Consider the following 22,394-nt stretch of genomic DNA (forward strand, 5'->3'; position numbering starts at 1 on the left):
GAGTATTAGGAGAGACGTGAGACTGACGCTAGCACTAGTAAAGTCCTAGGACTATTGAATTCACTTACTCTGTGAGAGGCACTTAGTTTTGAAAACATTTGAACAATTACTCAAACAACTTAAATCAAAATGCCAAGTTTCACGAAAACAAAGTTACTGTTAAACGCCCACCCACCAGCCTCAAAAGCAGTAAAAAATACACGTATGCTAAGATAAAGTTTAAAGTATATTTATATCCCTGACAAAAATAATCTCCCACAAGACCCAACCCACCCCCACTCCCTAACCCCAACGAATGTCCTTGAAAAGTCTAAAAAAGTGAAAAACCCCAACTCCCAATTCCCACCCCCCAGAAGTCTTTAAAAAAGGGGCAAGGGACAGTCTCCCCCTACTGCTGGCTGCTGCTGTTGACTTTCCGGGCCATGTCGGAATGCTTCTTGCGGAGGGTCTCGAGCAGAGTTTTCATGTTGAGCAGCTCCTGGAAACCCCCAGGGAAAGGCAGTGCATCCGTTTTTTGCAACTGCTGTGGGGGGCAGCTGATTTCTTTGCTGCTCGGCAGTGGCGGGTGGCTGCGGTACCACGGCTCTGTACTGCTGGAGACCTGCTGCGCTGACTGGGTGACCCAGGGAGCGTGTAGGAGGATGCAGCTGTGCCGGTAGATGTTGTTGTAGACTGTGTGTCCCCCTCCTCCTGGGCCACAAGCCGCCGATATTCAGCGACACTGGCCTCCAGCCTCCGTTGCCGGGCCGGTCTAGCCAGCTCCTTCCAGGTTGGTTCAGAAGGAGCAACTATATGAAGAAAGAAAGACATAGTCTGTAACCAATGCTCTTTAAGATTAACACAAAATGATTCAGCAGAAAGTTGTGTCACAGTAGAAATAGCAACTTACAAGTGCAGTACATAACTATTGTGGCCAGTATCTATCTAACCTCCCACTTCTTCACCCTTGCTCTAACATTAGTGGGAGTTTAAGGAATCAATTCTACGGGCACTATGAACTCACTCCATTAGAGTCGACTATGACAGTATACACCAGTCTTATTCTTCTTCTTCTCTCTTGTTTAGCAAAATTGGTACGTTAACTTATGCAAGTCGGCATAATGACAGCGCAGTCAACTTGCACCCGAGAAAAACAGACGCCCGCCATGATGAGTGAGACAGACTTGCGTTACTGTACCAGTCCAGTACATGCAGGTGGTGATGCTCTTACTTTTCAATTACGGGTGGCACTGAGAATACTCTGTTACCAGGGCTACTGCTTAATTAATTCATTGGCACTACAGTGCCAATGAATACTAGAAAAGGAAAATGAAGAAGATAAATAATCTGATTATCTACCACTGCACATGGTATGTATTTGCTTACATATGGGATGACTTTAGGTGCTTTGCTTTTTATTGAGTGAACAGTGATACATCCACACATGAATGACCAAGTTCTACTAAACTTATTAACAGAGGTAGTAGTGAGTGGCCATCGTAATAGCCGGATATATGCTGTGCTAGCAATACAAACTACTGCTAATATTCATGGTAGTATTCGGACAAAATTACAACTTCTTTTCCTTGCCTTTCCTACACTGGGACGGACGTGCGGGTGCGGTGTTACATGCTCTTCAAAGTAAGAAGTAACACTTAGTTCATCCAGTGACCGTCTACTCTCTCTAGATACACATATGCTATCTAAGAGTAAGATAGTACCATGATCCAGGCATCCATTCATTGAAACTATGGGGCAGATTAGGATTGCGGATTTCCCGCATCCTCCGGGCCGGCGGAATCCACCGCCGGCCCGGAGGATGCGGGAAATCCGCAGCGGACTGAAAAAGACCCCCCGCCAGATTAGGATGGCGGGGGGATCGTTTTTCAGTCCGCAGCTTTTCCGCTGCGTTCACCTCCCGTCCGTGGCGGAAAAGCGCTAACATGGCTGGTGGTGTCTATCAGACACCGCCAGCCATATTAGGATGTCTGGAGGAACATGCATTTACACGGCGGCATTTCTGCCATGCAAAGGCAGACGGATTTTTGTTTGGGGCCCGTTGCGGGCCCCCCGGGGTGAAGGGGTGTGGGGAGTGCACATGGGGGCTACCTATGGTACCCCCCTGAATTTGCCTGCACAAAGCGGCAGGCACCGCGTGGTGCCTGCCGCTTTGTGCATGCAAATGCACAACTTAAATTTTTATCATTGTGGCGGGTGCTGCTTCAAGCAGCACCCGCCGCAATGATAAATATACAGGATGTGACCGCCAGGGTGGCGGTCACATCCTAATTACCACGAAGGGACCGCAACTGCCCCTGCGGACGGTCCCTCCTACTCTATGGTGGCGGACGGACTCAGGTCCGTCCACCATCATAATAGGCCCCTAAATGTCAATCATTCTTCTTCATGTCTCTCATCTGGACAAACCTTACGTTTTCTCACGGGGAGCAGCACACTTTGCAGTCTGCAATCTCAATAAGTAAGGAATATAAGAGCTTACCACTGCCCGCCACTACCGTGGCAACCCGCACAGCAGTTTGGTCCAGCACTTGCTCCGCCTCCTCCCCAGAGCTTCCCTCCAACTCCGCGCTGGGCCCAGCACCAGATGTTATACCTAACAAAGTACATTTAAGAATGTTAGATGTCATAGACATACACCACTCACTAGTATTTTGTCAAGGAATGAAGAATTGTGAATACAGAAACCAATCTAATACTTTGTGACTGTCTACTCTAAAGTACAAATGTCCCTTTTTCCAGGGAAGGGTGTTGTCTTGCTGCACTTTTTGGCACAACTGATGAATACTTGCTTTTTAACACGCACCATTTTCCTCATAACAGACAGAAGCTTCACTTCTAAGAACAAATCATTAGGACGAATGGAAGGACCAATGATTCAGCACCAAAAAGAAAAAGGAAAGTTCAAACCAGGTGAGGGCTCGGCTCGCCCACAATAAATGTGTGAAATAAAAAATGAGTATAAGCACTTTTCCATTTTTAATCAACCGTTTATGTTTTATGACAAGCTTGATTTTAATAAATATTTTTACTTTTAATAAAGCTTTAAAACTTAAATAGACTCTGTGGTTTTTGGTCATGATGAATGAGCAAAAGGTTTTGCAATTTGCAAGCATGAGCCCGTGCCTCTAACACTTCTGGACTCTGACTCCGTACTCTCTCCTGCGTTGGATAATCATCATTGGGGATCAATCATCGATGAATTCGGGAGCTAAATGACTCTGCCACACTATCTAGTCAGTAAGGAGATTGGGGGTTCTTCAAAGTCTGATATCACTGAGGTATGTGGAAAGTCTACCTGCGCCTATTATAACCCCTTCCATGCTCATGACGGAACGGTTCCGTCATGAGCGTCGGTTGAGCTGTGCTCATGACGGAACCGTTCCGTCATGAGCCGATAAGCTAATTAGAACCTTCAGCACAGCGCGAAAAATTTGTGCCGCGCTGAAGGGGTTAATTGAGAAACAATGCACTATTTAGTGTCCATAGTTCTGTTTGTGCAAATTTGTCCGTGCAACAGTAGTAGAATGGATTGTCCTCCTATCCAAATCAAAAGTAAGGTAGTATCTTATTCTTTCTTGGTGGTCATTCACCTTTTTATTGTTGGTAATTGTCAAAGCATAAACATTCAGAAGACTTGAAAAGACATTATGGACAATCCCAGAGGACTGCACTCAGTGCATAGAGCTATTGCTGACTAGAATGGGAGTTTCGTTTTACACCTTTTGCAAAATGTGCAATCTTAGTTAGCTACACAGACAGACTAATAAGAATAATCTAGTAATACCACAGGGAGTCATAGTCGAGGCAGGATAAGAATTTAGATACAGTCTACAAGAAGATCAAAGACGATTTAGAAAAAAATCGAATGCGGAACGCTAGGAAAAAATAGGTACTTTATATTAAAAATAAAACTTACCGGGGCCAGCAAAGGAGCCCTCGCCTGACCGATCCTAGCCTTGTTCAGCAGCAGCAACAGCCTTCTCCAATGCCCTCTTGCCCCCGGGGGGAGCTGATGTACAACATGAAAGAAAGAAAGACCAGAAAACATGGATGATATTTGTCATCCAAATCAAACATTTCAAAAGAACAATAACAAAATATTTTGGCGAAATAGCAAATAGACAAGTATTCCATGGGATATATTGACCTATCTCATGTGGTCTACTACGATATTAGTATTGCTTGATTTGCGGACCGTCGACTTGGAAAGTTATGTAACTCACTAAACAAACTATTAAAAAGGTTCGCCTAGGACTGGCAGGCAGCAGTCCGCAGCACGCAAAGTGAGAGACAAAGTCCATCGTGATTGCAGATCAGCGACAACACTAAAAAGTTTCCTACTACATTTATCAGTCATTAAAATACTCAAACTATCAATCCACCACCACTATTTCTTCTTATTGCCAGGTGTACAAAGGAAGGACTGGACTTGAGTCTGTAGGGGCTGATTTAGAAGCCCCTTGCGGCTCTTTTGCTCCATTGTTGCGTGACTTTTGTGACGCAGCGGCACAACAAAAGAGGCACCATGGTGCGGCGTATATTAACAACGTGACGCATATGGGAGATGCATCATGTTGTAAAGCCCTGCGCCATCAGGGGGCGTTCCGGCGCAAGGGAGGGCGTTCCTGTGCAGGAACGCATCCTAAAAGTGGCTGAGGGAAATCTACAAGATTTCAATCAGTCACTTTGAGGACAATGATGAGTGACTCAAACCCTGCGCCTGCTTGAAGCAGATGTACGGCTTGACGCAGCATTGGGGAGATAGGGCACCCGGGAGCATTGCTGGAGCTGCGCCATCGTTGCGATGCAACTCCAGCAATGCGCCGCCTTTACGGCACGGATGAGTAATGCTTCTGCGACGTTTTGGGCCCATGGTGCGCCACATTGTAAATACGGCGCACCATGGGTGGTGGTGGCGTGGCGCACAATTACTGGCGCATCCCTGCTACTTTGCAGGGATGTGCCGGTAATTAAAAATCTGACCCTTAGTGTCTAGCCTTACGGAGTTCTTTAAACTACACTCATACATAATTTCACAGGCCAATGAAATGAACGCTAAATCGAAAACAAATAAGCATAGTAGCAACGCTACTGAGAAGGAGAGCAGTGCACCTGAAATGCACAGAAGATTTTGAAATATAATTTACCTACAATGTAATCAGCAGCATTATTGCTCTTGGTAAAAAACAACAATTTGCAATATAATAACACACAGAGCAGGAGAAAACAGAGTAGTAAAGAAATAGCTACACTACTCACCAAGCCCGGGGATCTCAAGGCCGAGCAGGTCGAGCAGATCGCGTTCCCGGTCCAGGAGATACGTCCAATGGTGGGTGGCCTGGTTGTAGGTGCGCCGGACCAGAGAGTGTTGGTACATGGCCCGGTACACCTTCTCCCACCGCTTCCGGCGCTCCTGGATCCCATACCCGCTAGCGATCCTGCCGCCTGCCATGATGGTCCTGGGAAAGGGGCGCTAAACATAAAAAACTAGTGCGGCCACCCCCTCTGCGCTGAAGATCTCCCGGGCTGTGACCTGCTCCCCCCTCAAACGCACGCACGGGAGCCAGGCATGGGGTGCCGGACCCTTCCCTTTCTCAGGATGCTTCCCGGCTCCCTTTACCATGGTCTGGGCAGAAAGGAAGCTAAATAATAAAGAAGAAATAGAATATGGAAGAAGAAAAGAAAAGAGTTTATAAAAGTAGTTTAAAATTAACCAAAAGTAGCAGAAAACCCAGAAATATAGAGCTAGAAAAATAGAGGGATAGATAATAAGTAAAATAGATTTAAAAAAAACTTCAAACAAGCAAAGGATGGCAGAGATTCAGAGAGGATACAGAAAGCATGCCCAGAACCATAGCAATGAATGAGAAACAAGATGGCCACGCCCTTTCACGACCGCATGGGTAAGTTCGCGCAAGATTTTCCTCACGATCACACGCGAAATTGTACTAGCGAGCCGCTAACTTTGCGAGATTACACATCGCGCCCGGAAACGGAAATACGTCATGCAAACAAGATGGCCGTGCCCGTGAACGACCGTGAGGGTAACTTCGCGCCTTTGCGCTACAAGCAGCTCGCTAAAACGCACAAAACCTTGCAAACTAACACGCTGCCAAAAACAAATCGCATATTCGCACGAATTCGCGACTTCCGAATTCGATCTCACGCGAATTTGCGCCCCGCGAATCCCGCGAAATTGCAGAAAAACAAGTTTTGCAAAACTGAAAGCACTCAGCAGGTGCAAAAGTTCAAACTCATCATTAGTAAACATTCCCTGTAGTGCTTCCTGAGGGGCCCCTCCAGAGTTCCGTTGCCAGGTGCCAGACTGGAAGTTTAAATTCAGTGACACATTAAACAACCCCAAATTAATTCATGTCAGTTGAAGCAGGGCAGGTGTGCTTGCTTTCCCACCCCATAATCTACAGTGATGAACCAGAGGGTGGCAGTGAATCCAGTGATGTACCAGAGGGAGGCATGGGTGAATCAGAGGGTGGCAGTGGTGAAACAGAGGGTGCTGTGAACCTGTGATGATGAACCAGACGCAGAAACAACATAGTCGCGACCGTTGCGAGCCGACAAGTAAGTTCGCAATTGCGAACTGGTACAAAACCCTTGCAAACTGGCAGAAACCCTTACGAACACAAAAAAAAATCCACAAATTCGCGAGAGTTCACGGATTTTGTGGATTGCGAATTCGCGAATAAGCAAATTAGCGAACGCCAGATTCGCAAAATTCGCCCATGCCTAAGCAGTATCTGCAAGGCAGCAGGGCGCCCTCGCGACTGGACTAGTCGCTAAAATTCCACCAAGGAAGGCTGTCCTCGGTGAAGGCGCCTCACACGCAGAGTTACTCCTTTAATTAAAGACTGCAGAGTCGGGGTTTGTTGCTTTTCAATCTTTCATTTAAAAGCCCAACGCGTTTCAAACATGAATGTTTTTGATCACGGGCTAAGGTGCAGAGCAATGGCCAGCATTGAATAGGAACACCTGATATACTCTCAAGTCCCGCCCCTTGTGGACGTATGCAAAGCATGCATGATGGTACTTGTGCTCCCATTCAGATTCTTCCCCAGTGGGGGTTGGCGTGCCCCAGATTTTGTAAAGTTTTACCCCAGTGCGTTGATCGTGAGCACACCGAAACTGCCACTATGTTAATTCATATGTCTTTCAACGTTGACCTCTGCATTCCTTTTTGCAGATTGGTTTCAATGAGCAGGAGATCTGCAAGGCAGCAGGGCGACCTTGGGACGGGACTAGCCACTAAATTTCCAACAAAAAAGGTTGTCCTCGGTGAAGGCGCCTCACACGCAGAGTTTCTCCTTTAATTGAAGACTGCAGAGTCGGAGTTTGTTGCTTTTCGATCTTTCATTTAAAAGCCCAATGCATTTCAAACATGAAGTCCATGATCACGGGCTAAGGTGCAGAACAACTGCCCGCATTGAAATGGAACACCTGATATACTCTCAAGTCCCGCCCCTTGTGGGCGTATGCAAAGCATGCATGATGGTACTTGTAGTCCGATACAGATTCTTACCCAGTGGGGCTTGGCGTGCCCCAAATATTGCAAAGTTTTACCCCAGTGCGTTGATCGTGAGCACACCGAAACTGCCACTCTGTTAATTCATATGTCTTTCAACGTTGACCTCTGCATTCCTTTTTGCAGATTGGTTTCAATGAGCAGGAGATCTGCAAGGCAGCAGGGCGACCTTGGGACGGGACTAGCCACTAAAATTCCAACAAAAAAGGTTGTCCTCGGTGAAGGCGCCTCACACGCAGAGTTTCTCCTTTAATTGAAGACTGCAGAGTCGGAGTTTGTTGCTTTTCGATCTTTCATTTAAAAGCCCAATGCATTTCAAACATGAAGTCCATGATCACGGGCTAAGGTGCAGAACAACTGCCCGCATTGAATTGGAACACCTGATATACTCTCAAGTCCCGCCCCTTGTGGGCGTATGCAAAGCATGCATGATGGTACTTGTAGTCCGATACAGATTCTTCCCCAGTGGGGCTTGGCGTGCCCCAAATATTGCTAAGTTTTAACCCAGTGGGTTGGTCGTGAGCACACAGAAACTGCCACTCTGTTAATTCATATGTCTTTCAACACAGACCTCTGTGTTCCTTTTTGCGGATTGATTTCAATGCGCAGGAACTGCAAGGGAGCAGGGCGCCGTCGCAACAGGCCTAGCCGCTAAAATTCCAACAAAGAAGGTTGCCCTCGATGAAGGCGCCTCACACGCAGAGGTACTCCTTTAATTGAAGACTGCAGAGCCGGGGTTTGTTGCTTTTCAATCTTTCATTTAAAAGCCCAACACGTTTCAAACATGAATGTCCTTGATCACAGGCTAAGGTGCAGAGCAACTGCCAGCATTGAATTTGAACACCTGATATACTCTAGAGTCCCGCCCCTTGTGGGCATATGCAAAGCATGCATGATGGAACTTGTGGTCCCATACAGATTCTTCCCCAGTGGGGGTTGGCGTGCCCCAGATATTGCAAAGTTTTACCCCAATGGGTTGATTGTGAGCACACAGAAACTGCCACTCTGTTAATTCATATGTCTTTCAGCACATACCTCTGCCTTCCTTTTTGCGGATTGGTTTAAATGCACTGCATCTGCAAGGCAGCAGGGCGCCCTCACGACTGGAATAGCAGCTAAAATTCCAACAAAGAAGGTTGCCCTCGGTGAAGGCACCTTACACGCAGAGTTACTCCTTTAATTGAAGACTGCAGAGGTGGGGTTTGTTGCTTTTCCATATTTCATTTAAAATGCCCAACGAGTTTCAAACATGAATGTCTTTGATCACGGGCTAATGTGCAGAGCAACTGCCAGCATTAAATTGGAACATCTGATATACTCTCAAGTCCCGCCCCTTGTGGGCATATGCAAAGGATGCATGATGGTAATTGTGGTCCCATACAGATTCTTCCCCAGTGGGGGTTGGCGTGCCCCAGATATTGCAACATTTTACCCCAGTGGGTTGATTGTGAGCACACAGAAACTGCAACTCTGTCAATTCATATGTCTTTCAACACGGACCTCTGCTTTCTTTTTTGCAGATTGGTTTCAATGCGCAGGATCTTCAAGGCAGCATGGCGCCCTCGCAACTGGCCTAGCCGCTAAAATTCCAACAAAGAAGGTTGCCCTTGGTGAAGGCGCCTCACACGCAGAGTTACTCCATTATTTGAAGACTACAGAGTCGGGGTTTGTTGCTTTTCGATCTTTCATTTAAAAGCCCAACCCGTTTCAAACATAAATATCCTTTATCACGGGCTAAGGTGCAGAGCAACTGCCAGCATTGAATTGGAACACCTGATATACTCTCATGTCCAGCCCCTTGTGGGAGTATGCAAAGCATGCATGATGGTACTTGTGGTCCCTTATAGATTCTTCCCCAGTGGGGGTTGGCGTGCCCCAGATATTGCAAAGTTTTACCCCAGTGGGTTGATCTTGAGCATACAGAAACTGCCACTCTCTTAATTCATATGTCTTTCAACACGGACTTATGCGTTCCTTTTTGCGGATTGGTTTCAATGTGCAGGATCTGTAAGGCAGCAAGGGCACCCTCGCGACTGGACTAGCCACTAAAATGCCAACAAAGATGGTTGTCATCGGTGATGGCGCCTCACAAGCAGAGTTACTCCTTTACTTGAAGACTGCAGAGTCGGGGTTTGTTGCTTTTTGATCTTTCATTTAAAAGCCCAACGCGTTTCAAACATGAATGTCCTTGATCACGGGCTAAGGTGCAGAGCAACTGTCTGCATTGAATTGGAACACCTGATATACTCTCAAGTCCTGCCTCTTGTGGTCGTATGCAAAGCTTGCATGATGGTACTTGTGATCCCATACAGATTCTTCCCCAGTGGGGGTTGCGTGCCCCAGATATTGCAAAGTTTTACCCCAGTGGGTTGATCGTGAGCATACATAAACTGCCACTCTCTTAATTCATATGTCTTTCAACACGGACTACTGCGTTCTTTTTTGCGGATTGGTTTCAATGTGCAGGATCTGCAAGGCAGCAAGGGCGCCCTCGCGACTGGACTAGCCACTAAAATTCCAACAAAGAAGGTTGTCATCGGTGATGGCGCCTCACACACAGAGTTACTCCTTTACTTGAAGACTGTAGAGTCGGGGTTTGTTGCTTTTCGATCTTTCATTTAAAAGCCCAACGCGTTTCAAACATGAATGTCCTTGATAACGGGCTAAGGTGCAGAGCAACAGCCAGCAATGAATTGGAACATCTGATATACTCTCAAGTCCCGCCCCTTGTGGGTGTATGCAAAGCATGCATGATAGTACTTGTGGTCCCATACAGATTCTTCCCCAGTGGGGGTTGGCGTGCCCCAGATATTGCAAAGTTTTACCCCAGTGGGTTGATCGTGAGCACACAGAAACTGCCACTCTGTTAATTCATATGTCTTTCAACATGGACCTCTGCGTTCCTTTTTGCGTATTGGTTTCAATGAGCAGGATCTGCAAGGCATCAGTGCGCCCTCTCGACTAGACTAGCCGCTAAAATTTCAACAAAGAAGGTTGCCCTCAGTGAAGGCGCCTCACACGCAGAGTTACTCTTTTAATTGAAAACTGCAGAGGCGGGGTTTGTTGCTTTTCGATATTTCATTTAAAAGCCCAACGAGTTTCAAACATGAATGTCCTTGATCAAGGGCTAAGGTGCAGAGCAACTGCCAGCATTGAATTGGAACACCTGATACACTCTCATGTCCCGCCCCTTGTGGGCGTATGCAAAGCATGCATGATGGTACTTGTGGTCCCATACAGATTCGTCCCCAGTCGGGGTTGGCGTGCCCCGGATATTGCAAAGTTTTACCCCAGTGGGTTGATCGTGAGCACACAGAAACTGCCACTCTGTTAATTCATATTTCTTTCAACACGGACCTCTGCGTTCCTTTTTGCGGATTGGTTTCAATGCGCAGGATCTGCAAGGCAACAGGGTGCCCTCGCGACTGGACTAGCCGCTAAAATTCCAACAAAGAAGGTTGCCCTCGGTGAAGGCACCTTACACGCAGAGTTACTCCTTTAATTGAAGACTGCAGAGGTGGGGTTTGTTGCTTTTCGATATTTCATTGAAAAGCCCAACAAGTTTCAAACATGAATGTCCTTGATGAAGGGCTAAGGTGCAGAGCAACTGCCAGCATTGATTTGGAACACCAGATATACTCTCAAGTCCCGCCCCTTGTGGGCGTATGCAAAGCATGTTTGATGGTACTTGTTGTCCCATACAGATTTGTCCCCAGTGGGGTTGGCGTGCCACAGATATTGCAAAGTTTTACCTCAGTGGGTTGATAGTGAGCACACAGAAACTGCCACTCTGTTAATTCATATGTCTTTCAACACAGACCTCTGCGTTCCTTTTTGCGTATTGTTTTCAATGCGCAGTATCTGCAAGGCAGCAGTTCGCCCTCGCGACTGACCTAGCCGCTAAAATTCCAACAAAGAAGGCTGTCCTCAGTGGAGGCGCCTCACACGCAGAGTTACTCCTTTAATTGAAGACTGCGGAGTCGGGGTTTGTTGCTTTTCGATCTTTCATTTAAAAGCCCAACGCGTTTCAAACATCAATGTCCTTGATCACAGGCTAAGCTGCAGAGCAACTGCCAGCATTGAATTGGAACACCTGTTATACTGTAAAGTCCCGTCTCTTGTGGGAATATGCAAAGCATGCATGATGGTACTTGTGGTCCCATGCAGATTCTTCCCCAGTGGGGGTTGGCGTGCCCCAGATATTGCAAAGTTTTACCCCAGTGGGTTGATCGTGAGCCCACAGAAACTGCCACTCTGTTAATTCATATGTCTTTCAACATTGACCTCTGCGTTCAATCAATCAATCAATCAATCAAAGCATTTATATAGCGCACTACTCACCCAGAGGGTCTCAAGGTGCTCGGGGATGGGGATCCGCTACTGCTCGAACAGCCAGGTCTTGAGCTGCTTCCTGAAGGCGAGGTGGTCCTGGGTCAGGCGGAGGTGGGTCGGGAGGGAGTTCCATGTCTTGGCGGCGAGGTAGGAGAAGGACTGTCCCCCTGTGGTGGCTCTTCGGATGCGGGGGACGGCGGCGAATGCGTGGCCGGTCGATCGAAGCTGGCGTTTGGGAGCGTAGAAGTTGAGGCGGCTGTTGAGGTATCCTGGTCCTTGGTTGTGTAGGGCTTTGTGAGCGTGGGTGAGGAGACGGAAGGTGATTCTCTTGTTGACCAGGAGCCAGTGCAGGTCTCTCAGGTGTTCGGAGATGTGGCTGTGACGGGGGATGTCCAGGATGAGTCGTGCTCAGGCGTTCTGGATCCGCTGAAGTCTCTTCTGGAGTTTGGCGGCGGTTCCTGCGTAGAGGGAGTTGCCGTAGTCCAGACGGCTGGTGACGAGGGCCTGGGTGACCGTCTTCCTGGTCTCGGTGGGGATCCACCGGAAGTTCTTACGTAGCATGCGCAGGATGTTGAAGCACGACAAGGAGACAGCGTTGACTTGTCTGGTCATGGAGAGGGAGGAGTCCAGGATGAAGCCTAGGTTGCATGCGTGGTCTGTTGGTTTGGGTGCGCTGCCTAGGGCAGGGGGCCACCAGGAGTCGTCCCAGGTGGAGGGTGAGGATCCCAGGATGAGGACTTCCATCTTGTCCGAGTTCAGTTTCAGGCGACTGTTCTTCATCCATTCGGCTACCTCTTTCATCCCTTCGTGAAGGTTGGCTCTGGCGGTGGCGGGGTCGTTGGTGAGGGAGAGGATCAGCTGGGTGTCGTCGGCGTAGGAGATGATGTTGAGGTTGTGCTGGCGTTCGATGTCTGCGAGGGGGCTCATGTAGACATTGAAGAGGGTTGGAGTGAGCGAGGAGCCTTGAGGAACGCCGCAGATGACTTCGGTAGCTTCAGATCTGAACGGGGGGAGGCGAACTCTCTGTGTCCCTCCGGCGAGGAAGGAGATGATCCACTCCAGTGCCTTCTCCTGGATTTCGACGTTGCTGAGTCGCTGCACTAGTGTACGGTGGCAGACAGTGTCGAAGGCCGCAGAGAGGTCTAGGGTAATGAGGGCTGCTGTTTCTCCGTTGTCAAGCAGTGCTCGGATGTCATCAGTGGCTGCGATCAGGGCGGTCTCGGTGCTGTGGTTGGCTCGGAAGCCAGACTGCGAAAGGTCGAGGGATCCGTTTGTCTCGAGGAAGGCGGCCAGCTGCTTGTTGACGGTCTTCTCGATGACTTTTGCAGGGAACGGGAGCAGCAAGATGGGGCGGTAGTTCTTGAGGTCGGTGGGGTCGGATGATGGCTTCTTTAGTAGAGCGCTGAGTTCGGCGTGCTTCCAGCTCTCCGGGACGCTAGCAGTGTCGAAGGAGGTGTTGATGATGTCCTGCAGGTGGGGTGCGATGACAGCATCGGCCTTGTTGAAGACGTGGTGAGGGCAGGGGTCGGTCGGAGATCTGGAGTGGATGGAGTTCATCGTGCGGGCGGTGTCTTCGGTGCTGATCGGGGTCCAGGCGCAGAGGGTGGTGGTGGGGGGCGGTGGATCGGTCGTGGCGTGCGTCGGTTGAGTGCTGAAGCTGTGGTGTATGTCCGCGATCTTGTTGTGGAAGTAGGAGGCGAGGGAGTTGCAGAGGTCTTGCGAAGGGGTGATGTCGTTGTTTCCGGCGTTGGGGTTGGAGAGCTCTTTAACGATGTTGAAGAGTTCCTTGCCGTTGTGTGCGATGTTGTCCAGTCATTTCTTGAATGCAGTTTTCTTGGTTGCGTGGATGAGTTGGTGGTGTTTTCGGGTCGCGAGCTTGAGGGCAGTCATGTTGTCCGGTGTTGGGTCTCTGCGCCAGGTTCTCTCGAGGGCTCGGCAGTTCTTCTTGGAGCTCTTGAGTTCGTCGGTGAACCATTTGGCTTTCTTGCTGCCAGATCTGCTAGGCGTGGTCCTCAGGGGGGCGAGGTCATCAGCGCAGTCACTGATCCACTTCGTGAGGTTGGGGGCCGCTTGGCTGGGGTTCGTTGCGCTGGTGGGTGGGTTCTTGCTCAGGGAAGTCACGAGCTGGTCGGCTGTGATCTTGTTCCAGCTTCTGCGTGCAACCTGTTGTTGGTGGTGGTGGATCGTGGTCCTTCTGAAGCTTAAGTGGACGCAGCTGTGGTCCGTCCAGTGGAGTCCGGTGGCGTGGCTGAAGGCGATGTCTTTGCTGGATGAGAAGACGGGGTCGAGTGTGTGTCCGGCGTAGTGGGTGGGGGTGGTCACCAGCTACTTCAGTCCGAGGTTAGCGAGGCTGTCCAGCAGGGTGGTGGTGTTGCGGTCGTTGTTGTTCTCCAGGTGGAAGTTGAGGTCCCCGAGGAGGATGTAGTCAGCGGAGAGGAGGGCGTGCGGGCTGATGAAGTCGGCGATGTCTTCGCTGAATTGTGTGCGTGGTCCTGGGGTTCTGTAGATGAGGGTGCCTCTGAGGGTGGTCTTGGGGTTGATGTGGACCTGGAAGTGAAGGTTTTCGGTGGTTGTCAGGGTGTTGTCGGTGTTGGTCGTGATGCAGATGGTGTTCCTGTGGATGATGGCGATGCCTCCTCCGGTCTGGTTGATGCGGTCCCTTCGGATGATCTTGTAGCCATCTGGGATGGCGATGGCGATGTCGGGCGCTGAAGAGGCATGCATCCAGGTTTCCGTGAGGAAGGCGACATCTGGTGAAGTAGTGTCGCGGATTGATAGTTTTTGCGGATTGGTTTCAATGCGCAGGATCTGCAACGCAGCAGGGCACCCTCGCGACTGGACTAGCCGCTAAAATTTCAACAAAGAAGGTAGCCCTATATGAAGGCGCCTCACACGCAGAGTTACTCCTTTAATTAAAGACTGCAGAGTAGGGGTTTGTTGCTTTTCAATCTTTCATTTAAAAGCCCAACGCGTTTCAAACATGAATGTTTTTGATCACGGGCTTGTGGTTCTGAAAATTCCGGACCCTGCCATAATGGTGTACCAAGGCCTAAACACTCGTGCAGAAAATATCATCATACCACGACGAATTTGGTATCAATAGACCGGTAATGATCAGGACATTATGCCTGTGCATTTGCGTCACGATCGAGTGATGCTATCACCCTTAAATCACTGTTCTTGTCCTGAGCCCACGGCATCCATCTTGTGTCTTGCCCTCATATAGTCAATTGATTAAAGGCTGAATTTGATCCAAAGGACACGTCCACCTTTCTCTGACTTCTCCATGACCTGAACAGGCTGAATCTGCCTACGTGATGTTGGCCTCACCAAACCAGTCCATGCCCTCTAGTCAATCTATATTAAAGATCTGAGCAACTTGTTGTGTACATTGGCCTGAGCAAGATTAGAAGGCCGAATACAGTAGCCATGCCTGTTTATGACCCACAAGCATCCCTTATCCTACATTTCTATCTTCCACACCTGGCTCTGTTTCTCTGCTTCTGGGCTTTTACAATGGGGAGGTGACTGTTTATATGATGGGGAGGAAACCAGTTCTATTGTGAGCTTCTCCGGCCTGCACAGGAAAATATGTGAAGTCTGACATATGTTCATGATGGAAGATGGGTTGGTCAGTTTGGGCAAGTAGAATGAAATTCATAATTATAGCCTGCTTTGTTATGGTACCATGGGAGCGACCTACAATGATGTGTGTCACAGCAAGAATGTGAGCCTAGGGGCAAACTTTTTGTATAAAAAGCCTGCCTGAGAAAGCTCAAGCAGGCTCCCTCTTTCAATTGTAAAACAACGGTTGGACGACGAAGCAACATAATTAATTATAATAAAGATGTCTTTTAATTTTACAGATTGGCTTCCAATTCCTTATCTGCTTTATTTTGCAAACTGCTGGATAGATCTCTGGTGGGGAGAGTGAGTCATTTTCAACTTTTCTTCAGGCTAAGGTGCATAGCAATGGCCAGCATTGAATAGGAACACCTGATATACTCTCAAGTCCCGCCCCTTGTGTACGTATGCAAAGCATGCATGATGGTACTTGTGCTCCCATTCAGATTCTTCCCCAGTGGGGGTTGGAGTGCCCCAGATTTTGTAAAGTTTTACCCCAGTGCGTTGATCGTGAGCACACCGAAACTGCCACTCTGTTAATTCATATGTCTTTCAACGTTGACCTCTGCATTCCTTTTTGCAGATTGGTTTCAATGAGCAGGAGATCTGCAAGGCAGCAGGGCGACCTTGGGACGGGACTAGCCACTAAAATTCCAACAAAAAAGGTTGTCCTCGGTGAAGGCGCCTCACACGCAGAGTTTCTCCTTTAATTGAAGACTGCAGAGTCGGAGTTTGTTGCTTTTCGATATTTCATTTAAAAGCCCAATGCATTTCAAACATGAAGTCCATGATCACGGGCTAAGGTGCAGAACAACTGCCCGCATTGAATTGGAACACCTGATATACTCTCAAGTCCCGCCCCTTGTGGGCGTATGCAAAGCGTGCATGATGGTACTTGTAGTCCGATACAGATTCTTCCCCAGTGGGGCTTGGCGTGCCCCAAATATTGCAAAGTTTTACCCCAGTGGGTTGGTCGTGAGCACACAGAAACTGCCACTCTGTTAATTCATATGTCTTTCAACACAGACCTCTGCGTTCCTTTTTGCGGATTGATTTCAATGCGCAGGATCTGCAAGGGAGCAGGGCGCCCTCGCGACAGGACTAGCCGCTAAAATTCCAACTAAGAAGTTTGCCCTCGGTGAAGGCGCCTCACACGCAGATTACCCCTTTAATTGAGTACTGCAGAGTCGGGTTTGTTGATTTTTGATCTTTCATTTAAAAGCCCAACGCGTTTCAAAGATGAATGTCCTTGATCACGGGCTAAGGTGCAGAGCAACTGCCAGCATTGAATTTGAACACCTGATATACTCTAGAGTCCCGCCCCTTGTGGGCGTATGCAAAGCATGCATGATGGTAATTGTGGTCCCATACAGATTCTTCCCGATCTGCAAGGCAGCATGGCGCCGTCGCAACTGGCCTAGCCGCTAAAATTCCAACAAAGAAGGTTGCCCTCGATGAAGGCGCCTCACACGCAGAGGTACTCCTTTAATTGAAGACTGCAGAGCCGGGGTTTGTTGCTTTTCAATCTTTCATTTAAAAGCCCAACGCGTTTCAAACATGAATGTCCTTGATCACAGGCTAAGGTGCAGAGCAACTGCCAGCATTGAATTTGAACACCTGATATACTCTAGAGTCCCGCCCCTTGTGGGCATATGCAAAGCATGCATGATGGAACTCGTGGTCCCATACAGATTCTTCCCCAGTGGGGGTTGGCGTGCCCCAGATATTGCAAAGTTTTACCCCAATGGGTTGATTGTGAGCACACAGAAACTGCCACTCTGTTAATTCATATGTCTTTCAGCACATACCTCTGCCTTCCTTTTTGCGGATTGGTTTAAATGCACTGCATCTGCAAGGCAGCAGGGCGCCCTCACGACTGGAATAGCCGCTAAAATTCCAACAAAGAAGGTTGCCCTCGGTGAAGGCACCTTACACGCAGAGTTACTCCTTTAATTGAAGACTGCAGAGGTGGGGTTTGTTGCTTTTCCATATTTCATTTAAAAGCCCAACGAGTTTCAAACATGAATGTCCTTGATCACGGGCTAAGGTGCAGAGCAACTGCCAGCATTAAATTGGAACATCTGATATACTCTCAAGTCCCGCCCCTTGTGGGCATATGCAAAGGATGCATGATGGTAATTGTGGTCCCATACAGATTCTTCCCCAGTGGGGGTTGGCGTGCCCCAGATATTGCAACATTTTACCCCAGCGGGTTGATTGTGAGCACACAGAAACTGCAACTCTGTCAATTCATATGTCTTTCAACACGGACCTCTGCTTTCATTTTTGCAGATTGGTTTCAATGCGCAGGATCTTCAAGGCAGCATGGCGCCCTCGCAACTGGCCTAGCCGCTAAAATTCCAACAAAGAAGGTTGCCCTTGGTGAAGGCGCCTCACACGCAGAGTTACTCCATTATTTGAAGACTACAGAGTCGGGGTTTGTTGCTTTTCGATCTTTCATTTAAAAGCCCAACCCGTTTCAAACATAAATATCCTTTATCACGGGCTAAGGTGCAGAGCAACTGCCAGCATTGAATTGGAACACCTGATATACTCTCATGTCCAGCCCCTTGTGGGAGTATGCAAAGCATGCATGATGGTACTTGTGGTCCCTTATAGATTCTTCCCCAGTGGGGGTTGGCGTGCCCCAGATATTGCAAAGTTTTACCCCAGTGGGTTGATCTTGAGCATACAGAAACTGCCACTCTCTTAATTCATATGTCTTTCAACACGGACTTATGCGTTCCTTTTTGCGGATTGGTTTCAATGTGCAGGATCTGTAAGGCAGCAAGGGCACCCTCGCGACTGGACTAGCCACTAAAATGCCAACAAAGAAGGTTGTCATCGGTGATGGCGCCTCACAAGCAGAGTTACTCCTTTACTTGAAGACTGCAGAGTCGGGGTTTGTTGCTTTTTGATCTTTCATTTAAAAGCCCAACGCGTTTCAAACATGAATGTCCTTGATCACGGGCTAAGGTGCGGAGCAACTGTCTGCATTGAATTGGAACACCTGATATATTCTCAAGTCCTGCCTCTTGTGGTCGTATGCAAAGCTTGCATGATGGTACTTGTGATCCCATACAGATTCTTCCCCAGTGGGGGTTGGCGTGCCCCAGATATTGCAAAGTTTTACCCCAGTGGGTTGATCGTGAGCATACATAAACTGCCACTCTCTTAATTCATATGTCTTTCAACACGGACTACTGCGTTCTTTTTTGCGGATTGGTTTCAATGTGCAGGATCTGCAAGGCAGCAAGGGCGCCCTCGCGACTGGACTAGCCACTAAAATTCCAACAAAGAAGGTTGTCATCGGTGATGGCGCCTCACACACAGAGTTACTCCTTTACTTGAAGACTGTAGAGTCGGGGTTTGTTGCTTTTCGATCTTTCATTTAAAAGCCCAACGCGTTTCAAACATGAATGTCCTTGATAACGGGCTAAGGTGCAGAGCAACAGCCAGCAATGAATTGGAACATCTGATATACTCTCAAGTCCCACCCCTTGTGGGTGTATGCAAAGCATGCATGATAGTACTTGTGGTCCCATACAGATTCTTCCCCAGTGGGGGTTGGCGTGCCCCAGATATTGCAAAGTTTTACCCCAGTGGGTTGGTCGTGAGCACACAGAAACTGCCACTCTGTTAATTCATATGTCTTTCAACATGGACCTCTGCGTTCCTTTTTGCGTATTGGTTTCAATGAGCAGGATCTGCAAGGCATCAGGGCGCCCTCTCGACTAGACTAGCCGCTAAAATTTCAACAAAGAAGGTTGCCCTCAGTGAAGGCGCCTCACACACAGAGTTACTCCTTTAATTGAAGACTGCAGAGGTGGGGTTTGTTGCTTTTCCATATTTCATTTAAAAGCCCAACGAGTTTCAAACATGAATGTCCTTGATCACGGGCTAAGGTGCAGAGCAACTGCCAGCATTAAATTGGAACATCTGATATACTCTCAAGTCACGCCCCTTGTGGGTGAATGCAAAGCATGCATGATGGTAATTGTGGTCCCATACAGATTCTTCCCCAGTGGGGGTTGGCGTGCCCCAGATATTGCAAAATTTTACCCCAGCGGGTTGATTGTGAGCACACAGAAACTGCAACTCTGTCATTTCATATGTCTTTCAACACGGACCTCTGCTTTCTTTTTTGCAGATTGGTTTCAATGCGCAGGATCTGCAAGGCAGCATGGTGCCCTCGCAACTGGCCTAGCCGCTAAAATTCCAACAAAGAAGGTTGCCCTTGGTGAAGGCGCCTCACACGCAGAGTTACTCCATTATTTGAAGACTACAGAGTCGGGGTTTGTTGCTTTTCGATCTTTCATTTAAAAGCCCAACCCGTTTCAAACATAAATATCCTTTATCACGGGCTTAGGTGCAGAGCAACTGCCAGCATTGAATTGGAACACCTGATATACTCTCATGTCCAGCCCCTTGTGGGCGTATGCAAAGCATGCATGATGGTACTTGTGGTCCCTTATAGATTCTTCCCTAGTGGGGGTTGGCGTGCCCCAGATATTGCAAAGTTTTACCCCAGTGGGTTGATCTTGAGCATACAGAAACTGCCACTCTCTTAATTCATATGTCTTTCAACACGGACTTATGCGTTCCTTTTTGCGGATTGGTTTCAATGTGCAGGATCTGCAAGGCAGCAAGGGCGCCCTCACGACTGGACTAGCCACTAAAATGCCAACAAAGAAGGTTGTCATCGGTGATGGCGCCTCACAAGCAGAGTTACTCCTTTACTTGAAGACTGCAGAGTCGGGGTTTGTTGCTTTTTGATCTTTCATTTAAAAGCCCAACGCGTTTCAAACATGAATGTCCTTGATCACGGGCTAAGGTGCAGAGCAACTGCCAGCATTAAATTGGAACATCTGATATACTCTCAAGTCCCGCCCCTTGTGGGCGTATGCAAAGCATGCATGATGGTAATTGTGGTCCCATACAGATTCTTCCCCAGTGGGGGTTGGCGTGCCCCAGATATTGCAAAATTTTACCCCAGCGGGTTGATTGTGAGCACACAGAAACTGCAACTCTGTCAATTCATATGTCTTTCAACACGGACCTCTGCTTTCTTTTTTGCAGATTGGTTTCAATGCGCAGGATCTGCAAGGCAGCATGGTGCCCTCGCAACTGGCCTAGCCGCTAAAATTCCAACAAAGAAGGTTGCCCTTGGTGAAGGCGCCTCACACGCAGAGTTACTCCATTATTTGAAGACTACAGAGTCGGGGTTTGTTGCTTTTCGATCTTTCATTTAAAAGCCCAACCCGTTTCAAACATAAATATCCTTTATCACGGGCTAAGGTGCAGAGCAACTGCCAGCATTGAATTGGAACACCTGATATACTCTCATGTCCAGCCCCTTGTGGGCGTATGCAAAGCATGCATGATGGTACTTCTGGTCCCTTATAGATTCTTCCCTAGTGGGGGTTGGCGTGCCCCAGATATTGCAAAGTTTTACCCCAGTGGGTTGATCTTGAGCATACAGAAACTGCCACTCTCTTAATTCATATGTCTTTCAACACGGACTTATGCGTTCCTTTTTGCGGATTGGTTTCAATGTGCAGGATCTGCAAGGCAGCAAGGGCGCCCTCACGACTGGACTAGCCACTAAAATGCCAACAAAGAAGGTTGTCATCGGTGATGGCGCCTCACAAGCAGAGTTACTCCTTTACTTGAAGACTGCAGAGTCGGGGTTTGTTGCTTTTCGATCTTTCATTTAAAAGCCCAACGCGTTTCAAACATGAATGTCCTTGATCACGGGCTAAGGTGCAGAGGAACCGTCTGCATTGAATTGGAACACCTGATATACTCTCAAGTCCTGCCTCTTGAGGTCGTATGCAAAGCTTGCATGATGGTACTTGTGATCCCATACAGATTCTTCCCCAGTCGGGGTTGGCTTTCCCCAGATATTGCAAAGTTTTGCCCCAGTGGGTTGATCGTGAGCACACAGAAACTGCCACTCTGTTAATTCATATGTCTTTCAACACAGACCTCTGCGTTCCTTTTTGCGGATTGATTTCTATGCACAGGATCTGCAAGGCAGCAGGGTGCCCTCGCAACTGGACTAGCCGCTAAAATCCAACAAAGAAGGTTGCCCTCGATGAAGGCACCTGACACGCAGAGTTACTCCTTTAATTGAAGACTGCAGAGTCAGGGTTTGTTGCTTTTTGATCTTTCATTTAAAAGCCCCTCGAATTTCAAACATGAATGTCCTTGATCAAGGGCCAAGGTGCAAGGCAACTGCCAGCATTGAATTGGAACACCTGTTATACTCTTAAGTCCTGCCCCTTGTGGTCTTATGCAAAGCATGCATTATGGTACTTGTAGTCCCATACAAATTCTTCCCCAGTGGGGATTGGCGTGCCCCAGATATTGCAGTTTTACCCCAGTGGGTTGATCGTGAGCACACAGAAACTGCCACTCTGTTAATTCATATGTCTTTTAACACGGACCTCTGCGTTCCTTTTTGCAGGTTGGTTTTAATGCGCGGGATCTGCAAGGCAGCAGGGTGCCTTCGCAACTGGATAGCCGCTAAAATTCCAACAAAGAAGGTTGCCCTCGGTGAAGGCGCCTCACACGCAGAGTTACTCCTTTATTGAATACTGCAGAGTCGGGGTTTGTTGATTTTTGATCTTTCATTTAAAAGCCCGACGCGTTTCAAACATGAATGTCCTTGATCAAGGGGTAAGGTGCAGAGCAACTGCCAGCATTGAATTGGACCATCTGATATACTCTCAAGTCCCGCCCCTTGTGGGCGTATGCAAAGCATGCATGATGGTAATTGTGGTCCCATACAGATTCTTCCCCAGTGGGGGTTGGCGTGCCCCAGATATTGCAAAGTTTTACCCCAGAGGGTTGATTGTGAGCACACAGAAACTGCAAATCTGTCAATTCATATGTCTTT

This window comes from Lissotriton vulgaris, chromosome 9 (assembly GCF_964263255.1).
Source record: "Lissotriton vulgaris chromosome 9, aLisVul1.2, whole genome shotgun sequence".
Taxonomy (NCBI): domain Eukaryota; kingdom Metazoa; phylum Chordata; class Amphibia; order Caudata; family Salamandridae; genus Lissotriton; species Lissotriton vulgaris.